General features: G+C 42.9%; 1 long non-coding RNA gene across 1 annotated transcript in view; it reads right to left on the minus strand.

The window, feature by feature from the left end:
• The window catches only part of LOC104871726, a 13,333-nt gene extending 4,352 nt beyond the window's left edge, over positions 1-8,981 (minus strand). The window contains exon 1 of the long non-coding RNA XR_782952.3: positions 8,880-8,981. This is a non-coding gene — a long non-coding RNA (uncharacterized LOC104871726). The remainder of the gene's footprint in view (positions 1-8,879) is intronic.
• Positions 8,982-9,009: the final 28 nt, after the last annotated feature.

A 9,009-nucleotide genomic window follows, 5' to 3' on the forward strand; every position in this document is an offset into this window, starting at 1 on the left:
TTTTTTTTTTTTTTTTTTTTTTAATATTGGGGATTGAACCCAAGGCCTTCACACTGAGCCACATCCCCAGGCCTTTTTTTATTTTTTATCATGAGGCAGGGTCTTGTTAAGTTGCTAAATTGCCCAGCCTGAGTTCGTTCCTGCTGCCTCAGCCTCCCAGCATGCTGGGACATTATTCATGTATTCTATCACTAAAGTTAAAGTTTGGCCAGGAGTGGGGGTACACACCTGAAATCCCAGCACTCTGGAAGCTGAGGCAGGAGGATCACTGTGAGTTCAAGTCCAGCCTGAACTGCATAGCAAGACCCTCTCTCAAAAAAATTAAAAAATAAAGTTAAGGGTCAGGGATTTAGCTCAGTGGTGCCATCTCTAGCCTCTCCAGCACAAGGTCCTGAATTTGATCCCTAGTACCTAAATAAATAAATAAGTTAAATTTTCTTCACTGAGGAAAAGTTCTAGTTCCTTACATACCTCATCATATGACGAGGCTTAGAAATCCATCAACATTCCTGTTGCCTTCCTCTGTTTTCCTTTTACTTATCTCTTAAAGCATGGCGTGTAGTACAGGCAGGGAGTATCATACTAATACAGGGCAAGGATTCTGGATTACACAATCTGGATTTCAATGCAGTCTTTACTACTTACTACTTGGATGACTGTCAGTGCATAATTTATCCTCCCTGAGCTTCAGCTTCTTCACATTTAAAGTACAACTCATAGCCAGGTATAGTGAGTAATGACTGTGATTCCAGCTCCTCAGGAGGCTGAGGCAGGAGGATCTCAAATGGGAGGCCAGTCATAGCAACTTAACAACACCCTATCTAATGAATAATAAAAATTTAAAGGACTGAAGATGTAGCTTGCTAGTAGAGTATCCTTAGGTTTAACCCCCTACACCCCCTCCAAAAAAGTGCAGCCAATAATAGAAGGGTAATTCTTGTGGTTTAAATCTAAAATGTCCCCAAAAAGTCTCATGTTCAGAGGTGGGCCTGGCCAGAAAGGGCATGTCAGTGGGAGTATGACTTAGGAGGGTGTCTTCTCAGCCCTGAGTCTTCTTCTCTTTCTCTGCTTCCTGGTCACCATGGTGTGAGATGCTTTCCTCTGCCACGTTATCACCATCCTTCCTGCCGTGGGGCCTGCTCACCATGGACTGAACCATGAGTCAAAATAAACCTCTCCTCTGTAAATTGCAGGTGTCACAAATTGTGCCTCAGCAGCAGGAAAGTAACTAAAACAATAGTTGAGTGGATTAAAAGCCATCATCTATACAATGCCATGACCAGCAGTTATGAATGCATTCACCCTTCCCACGGGGTTTCTCGAGTGCCCACAAGTGCCAGGCATGGTTTTTGGTACTGAGGACATAGCAGGAAACAAATTGATCCTCACCCTCATGGAACTTACATTCCTGTGACAGAGGAGGCAGTATATATGGTAGATAAGTGAGTAAAATGTATATTGTACTGGGTAGTGGCAAGTGCTAAAAAGGAAGTTGAAGGAGAGAGAAAGTATTTTTTTTTTCTGTTTGGTTTGCAGTGCTAGGGATTGAACCCAGGGCCTTTGCACTGCATTACATTTCCAGACCTTTTAATTTTTTTATTTTGAGGCAGGGTCTCACTAAGTTGTCCAGGGCTTGAACTTGTGATCCTCCTACCTCCATCCCTGAGTGCTTAACTGCAGGTATGAGCCACCACTCCCAGCTTGGGGATGTAATTTTTGATATCATAGCCAGGGAAGGTCCCATTGAGAACATGAGGCTATGAGGGGATAGGAAAAAGAGCATCTCAAGCAAAAGAAACAGCAAATGCCAAGGCCCGTGGTGAGATCAAGCTTCCTGGACTAAGGGACAGGTCATGTGACTGCAACAGACTGTGAAGAAAAATAGCAGGAAAGGTGATCAGACAGGTAACAGGGCAAGATCCCATAGTGCTTTGTAAGTCACCAGAAAGGCTCTGGCTCTTACTTACTATATTTATTTCTTTATTTTGGGGTTTTTTTTGGGGGGGTGTTGAGATAGCATCTCATTATGTAGTTCAGACTGGCCTTGAATTCACTATGTAACCCTGGCCCTAGGCTGGTCTTTGAACTCCTGTCAATCACCCTGTCTTAGCCTCCCTAGTGCTGGGATTACTGGCTCTACCACACCAGGCTAAATGTTCATTTTTTTACACTGCTAAAATTCTGGGGAATGCATCAACTAGCAGTAGATACTTAACTTAGATTTGAGTACCCAAAACAAACTGTTGCTATGTAAATAAATAAATAAATAGAATGTAAAAGTGACTTTAGAGCCAAGGATTTAGCTCAGTGGTGCCACCACCTGCTTTGCAAGCACAAGGTCCCAAGTTTTGGTCCTGAATTCCCAGTACAAAAGAAAAAAAAAAAAAAAAAGTGACTTTAGTGCAGGGGCACAGTGGCACAGGCCTATAATACCAGCATTTGGGAGGCTGAGGCAGGAGGATCATCACAAGTTTAAGGCCAGCCCAGACTATATAGTAAATTCAAGACCAGGCTGAACTACACAGTGAGAACTTACCTTAAAAAGCCAAAACTCTCCGGCCAGAGATTTAGCCCAGTGGTTCTGCCGACTGCCTAATAAGCGCAAGGTCCCATGTTCAATCCCCAGTACAAAAAAAAAAAAGCCAAAACCAAACCAAACAAAAACACAAAAACTTTGGAATCAGGCGAAAGGCAGATGCTGAGAGGGTCAGACATTTAGCTTAGTGGCATGGCACCTGCCTTGCAAGCGCAAGGTCCTGAGTTCTATCCCTGGCACACACGCGCGCACACACACACACACACAAAGATGCTGGGAAGACTCTGAGAAGTTAGTATAAATTTAAAATGCCTTAAAGCATCTATAAATAGAACAATAATAGTCTCTATTTTGCACAGTGCCAGGAATCAAACCCAAGGCCTTGTGCACAGGCTAGGCAAGCCGCAAGAGCTATATAGAGCCTCAGCCCTGTAAGGACCTTTAAAAAGGGAGCCAGTAAAGATTTAAAGAGAAATGAGAAGGTGTTTTGAAACTGGAAGAAAGAGGAGCCTTGCTATAGAGCGAGCTTAGCATCAGCAGTTAACCTCTAGTAATGTAAAAAGCAGAAAATCCAGATAATGACTGAGAAATCTAAGGAGATTTTCAGGCAGTGTTGAAGGTGACACCTGTTTTGTTTTTGCTGTAGTAAAGTGTGAGAAAAGGGAGATGAGCTGGGGGAAAATACTATTTTCAAAGGAGCCAGAAGCTGTGGGGTGGCACATGCTTAGAAGCCCAGCTAAGAGGCTGAGGTGGGAAGATTGTAAATTCAAGGCCAGCCTGGGCCATTTAGCAAGACAAACACAAAGGGAGCCAGAAATTGTTGGATTTTAAATCAGCATTTCCAGATAGCAAATTATGCTAAAATTCAAAAATGGCTCTTGTGGGGCTAGGGATTTAGCTCAGTGGTGCAGCTGCCTGCCTCACAAGCTCATGGTCCTGAGTTTGATCCCCGGTACCAAAAAAAAAAAAGGCTCCTGCGCAGACATCAAATCCTGGGTAGTCTCAGGAAAACACTGCATCAGGCCAGGCCAGGCATTATGGTGCATGCTTGTGATCCCAGCACTTGGGAGGAAGAGGCAGGAGGTGTGTTAGACACATAGAGAGGAGAAAAACCACCTGGGCAGACTTCCTGTGAGCAACAAGGCTTGGGGTGAGGGGCTGAGTCTGAAAGGGAGTCAGCCCAGAGCAAGGGGAGAGCAAATGTTTTTAAGGGGGAGGTGGTTGGCACACATTGGGGGCATTGCTGGATATTAGTCTGAGGAGCTGCTGTCTTGAGGAGTCTGGGGTCAGGACAGTGTGGCCATGGAGCTGGATAGGGTGACAGTGCAGATGTATTCCGATTTCCTAGAACCAAGGGGGGTGCAGCTGCACCCAGAGTTCCTGGACCTGAGGGACTGGGGCATGGTGCTCTGTAATGGTCCTTCCCATCTATGGCAACAACAGCCTTCCTCATCAGGGGTGACAGGAGGATCACTGTGAGTTCAAACAATGGTTGACATAGTTCAAGGCCCACCTGAACTGCATAGCGAGACCCTGAATCCAAAAAAAAAAAAAAGAAAAGAAAAGAAAAAGAACAAGGCCAAAATTGACTATAACATCCACTGTTAAGATTTCAGAAGTAGCTGGGCATGATTGGGCATGCCTGTTATCCATACACTCTGGGAAGCCAAAGCAGAAGGATAGCCAAATTCAAGCCAGCCTAAACAATTTAGCAACTTAATGAGATCCTGTCTCAAATCAAAGAAATGAAAATTAAAAAATGGCTGAGATGTAGCTCAGTGCAAAGGACCTGGGTTCATTCTGCAGTCACACACACACACACACACACACACACACACACTCAGAGGGAGCCAGGCATGCTGGCATATACTTGTAATCCCAGCACTTGGGAAGCAGAGACAGGAAGATTACAAATTCAAGGCTAGCCTGGACTACATAGCAAGATCTCACCTCAAAAAAATGGGGGTTTACCAGGAATCAAACTCAGGGCCTCACACTTGCCAGGCAGGCACTGTACTGCTAAGCTACATCCCCAGAGCCCCCCAGTTTTTTTCCAGAAGGATCTAAGGTAATGCTCAATAAGCCATTCAATTAAAGGTTAAACAGTGGAGATTTTACGAAGCTGAACAGAGCCTGGTATGGTGGCACACGCCGATAATGCCAGAGCTCAGATTCATGGTTTTAAGCCACTAAGCTTTGGGGTTATGTGTTATGCAGCAAAAAGTAACTAAAACACTAACTTTATCATTAGGTCTGTTTTATATACAGACAGACTCAGGCATGAAGATGTAAAATTCTTGCCGATGCCATGCAGCTAATCACTGACAGTGCTGGGATTTGAACCCAGGCAGCCTGACTTCAGAGTCCAGTTCCACTTTACCTTTTCCTTTCCTTTTCTTTTTTCTTTTTTTTCCCCTCCTTTATTTTGAGACAGGGTCTCGCTATGTAGTTCAGGCTGGCCTTGCTCTCCAGTACGTTAGCATTTGTGCAAGAACACTGTGCTGTTCGCTTCCATACACCTGATTTGAAACCAGCTGAAATGTCCAGTTTCTCTTTATCCGAACAACAGTTAAATTAGCTCTCCTTGTTACACATTGGTGTTTCGAACCTACCATTCGATTGTGCACTTTCATATCTTCTGTCATTATGGATACTTCAGATCCATCATTTCAGGTTGTCAAAATCTTCAGAGTCCTCATTGTCTTTCATCTTTCAATTCTAATTCATATCATCTTAAAATCTGATTAGCTCTACTTCTACAGCTTTATTCAGATAATTGTTTATATGCTGACACGGTCACTCCAGACTGATATCAGTTTTGATGTGTTTGTGATGAATACATACTTCAGCCTGAGTTCTACTATCATTCAGCCCGTATTCTCTATTGGCTTGAGTCCACATGGTCTAAGTTTATGCCACTGCCTATGTAATGTTGCCCCAAAAAGAATAATTTTAGAATGATGTGTCTAGTTTTTAAACTAATGCAAGTACTGGTGATGACTACCTCTATGTGTCAGGATCCAGTCAGAAAAAGAGTTCAAAAAAAGAAACTGGCTGGGTGCAGTGGTGCACTCAGCTCTCAGGAGGCGGAGGCAGGAGGATCGCTGTGAGTTCAAGCCTGAAATGCATAGCGAGACCCTGTCTCACAAAATAAACAAAAGATGATTTAACAGAGAAATAGTCACAAATAGGATGAAATTGCTAAAAAGCCAAAAAGGAGATTGTGAGGTAGCACACAGATTAGCAACAGTCTTCTGTGAGTGCTTCCTGATAGCTGAACAGAGACCAAATCCTGCTGCAAGGGAGACTGGGAAATGGAGTTTGCAGGAAGAGGACAGAGACTCGGAAAGCAAATGAATGACTGGCATACGACCTCTTACCACTTTGCATGTTCATAAGCCATCTGTTTTACAGTCTGACCTAGGAATGAGCTAGGTATTTAAGTCCTGGCTCCGAAGACTCTAGTATCTACCAGGATTAACAGCAAGGATTCTGATCCAGACAGTGTGACTCAAAACTTGGCTCTTGCACATGCTAGTAGTTTGACTGTGAGCAAGTTATCTAGCTTGTCTGTGACTAAGTTTCCTTAATTATAAAATGAGGACAAAAATAACTCCTACTTCCCAGAGGTGTGGTGAGCACTGAGTATATATGTGAAGTGCTTTGAACAGTGCCTACTATATGGAGAATATTCTCTAAAAGCACCACAAAAACCAAAAAGTTGTTAGACATCATTTTAAAACTAAGTATCTCCCCTCTACCCATTAACTCCACTATTTTTCACAATTGCTTAGATTTCCAAGAACATTTCTACAGGCCCATTCCTATAGGTACTTGATGTCAAGGACTTATGCACTTAAACTCACTGAGGTAATTTAACTGAAACTTACAGTACACAAGCACTTAACTTCTCTAATTTCTTTGTTATTTTGTGTATTTTATTTTTTCTTCTGCCTCATTCTTTATTAAAGTTTGTTTATCGAGATGGAATCTGTGCTGTCGGCCAGGCTGGCATGGCTGCCTTGGTGTGCTGAATCAATTCAAAACAGTCACCTTTCATGGTCATTTTGACTTTGGGGAAGAGGCAGAAATCCTACAGTGCTAGATCCAGTGAATAAGGCAGAGGGCTCACTGTAATTTTTTTTTTTTTTAAGATTTTTTTTGAGACAGAGTCTTGCTCAGTAGTTCAGGCCTTGAACTCACCATGTAGCCCAGGCTGGCCTCAAACAAACAGAGGTTAACAGTCTAGTTATTATTTATTACTATCACCTGCTTCAACTTCCCTAGTACTGGGATTGTAATGTTTTGTGGGTTTGTTTTTGTTTTTGTTTTTTTGTACCGGAGATCGAACTCAGAACCTTGCACTTGCGAGGCAGGCGGTGGAACCACTGAGCTAAATTCCTTGCCCTGTAATGTTTTGTGTTTGAGGCAGGATCTCAATTTGTAGTTCAGACTGGCCCTGAACTCACTATGTAGCCCAGGCTGGCCTCCAACGCAAAGCAATCCTTCTGCCTCAGCCTCCCAAGTCATAGGATTAGAGGAGTGCGCCACCGTGACCAGCTGTGGGATTATAATGTTTTTAGAGGCTGCCTTTCTGTTGGATAGCACTAGGCAGCACCATTCACTGTATATTTGATCACACCTCCCAAAGAGCACTTCCAGAACTGCTTCCGGCCTGGCATGCAGGCACTAGCTTGTTATCTGGGCACTTGGGTGACTGCCTCAGGAGAATCACCATGAGTTCGAGGCCAGCCTGTGGTACGTAGTGAGACCGTCTCGAAAAACGATAGATTCTGCCTATTTCTCTTGATTGGTGAATTGAGGCCATTGACATTGATGGTTATAACTGATATCTACTGATTTATTATTGTCATTCCCCTTCTCCCTTTAGTTTCTTGCCTTGCCTGTTTGATTTGCTCTGTTGGGCCTCATAGTGTTGTGACCTTCATTGTCTTTTTCTAGGACATTGTTTACAATTCCCTGTAGTGCTGGTTTGGTCTTCATGAAATTTCTCAGGTGTTCTTTGTCATGGAAGCATCTTATTTCCCTATCCATTTTGTGGTTTTTCTATAAAATGGAATACTACTCAGCCATAAGTAAAGAGAAATTAGAGTCATTCATAGGAAAATGGATGCATACTGAGGATATACGCTTAAGTAAAATAAATAAGTCACACATGTGTAAATACCAAATAGTTTCTCTGGTGCAAAAAAACTATAATAGTACATAAGATCCTAATGATATAATTGACAATGTGAAATAGGAAGAAAGGGGCTAAAGGTGTAGGGGAAGTGGGGAGGGAAAGAGAAAGGAAATAAGAGAAAAGAAAAAATATGAGAAAATGAATGGAAATAAAGTATTTATAAATAGGGAAGGGAGGAGGGGGTGAAGGGAGGGCAGGGGTATGGGGAAAAATGAGAACCAAGACCTGTCACGTAAAGGTACAAGATCCCAATGATGAATATAACTGTACTGTATACCTAAAATGTACCAATAAACTCAGTGAGGAGAAAAAAACTGCTTCAGAAAGTAGCAAGAATAGTGAGGTAAGTGTATTCAAAGGGAGGGGAAGTATTTGAGGTAGATTAATGGCAATGTCTTTTGGTGTAATAAATTTTATTTATGTATTCTTTCTGTACTGGGGCTCGAACTCAGAACCTTGCACTTGACAGCCAAGCACGGTGACACTGCGCTATCATAAATTTTTAAAATTTAAATATGCACTGTTATTTTTTGATCAGCCCTTCTCTTACGCCCAAAACGCAGTTCAGTGTTTAGTCTAATTATTATTTATTACTATCACCTGTTCATGCCATAGGAACTCAGCAACCCCAAACCCAGATATATTAGGAATATCTCCTGTGACTGAAAATAATAGTTACTATGGAGCACTTCCTATACCTGCCAGCGAGGTTGATGCTCAATTTTCATTATCTGCCCAGATGCTTCCAACTTTAAGAGGGAGTGGAACTACTCGAAACTTTGTATAACTAAGACTCACAGAGACTTCGAGTACTTTTCTCAAGGTCACATAAGCAGCAGGTGGGGCGACACATACACCCATGTGTTTACCATTTATTACTGACTTCTGACTGCGTCCCAACGGCAGAGCAGCTCTGCTGGTACAAAGGTAAACAGTGCAGGGCGACCGGAAGTTTCAGTGTGCAGAGCAGGGGCGGAGGCGGGAATGAGGAATAAACAAATATTACATTTCCCTGCGGTAATTGCTACTGTAAAGGCTCACTATCCAAAATGCTGCCGGATCTCAGACCCCGTGACAAGAAAAAGTACTGAAAACTTGAGGGTCTAAAGAAAAGACTCTACAGTGACGAAATAAACTTACGTCCTTTGAAAAATGCTCCAAAACGTGTCCAGTAACAATACAGGTTACACCCAAAGAACTACCAAGGCGGGGTTCAAACGAGCCGACGCTGCCAGTCCAGGATCAGCCTGGGCGGGGCCGGAAGGGCTTC

The sequence above is a fragment of the Fukomys damarensis genome, unplaced genomic scaffold, assembly GCF_012274545.1.
Source record: "Fukomys damarensis isolate Sample0158 unplaced genomic scaffold, DMR_v1.0_HiC HiC_scaffold_17, whole genome shotgun sequence".
In the NCBI taxonomy this organism is placed as follows: Eukaryota; Metazoa; Chordata; class Mammalia; order Rodentia; family Bathyergidae; genus Fukomys; species Fukomys damarensis.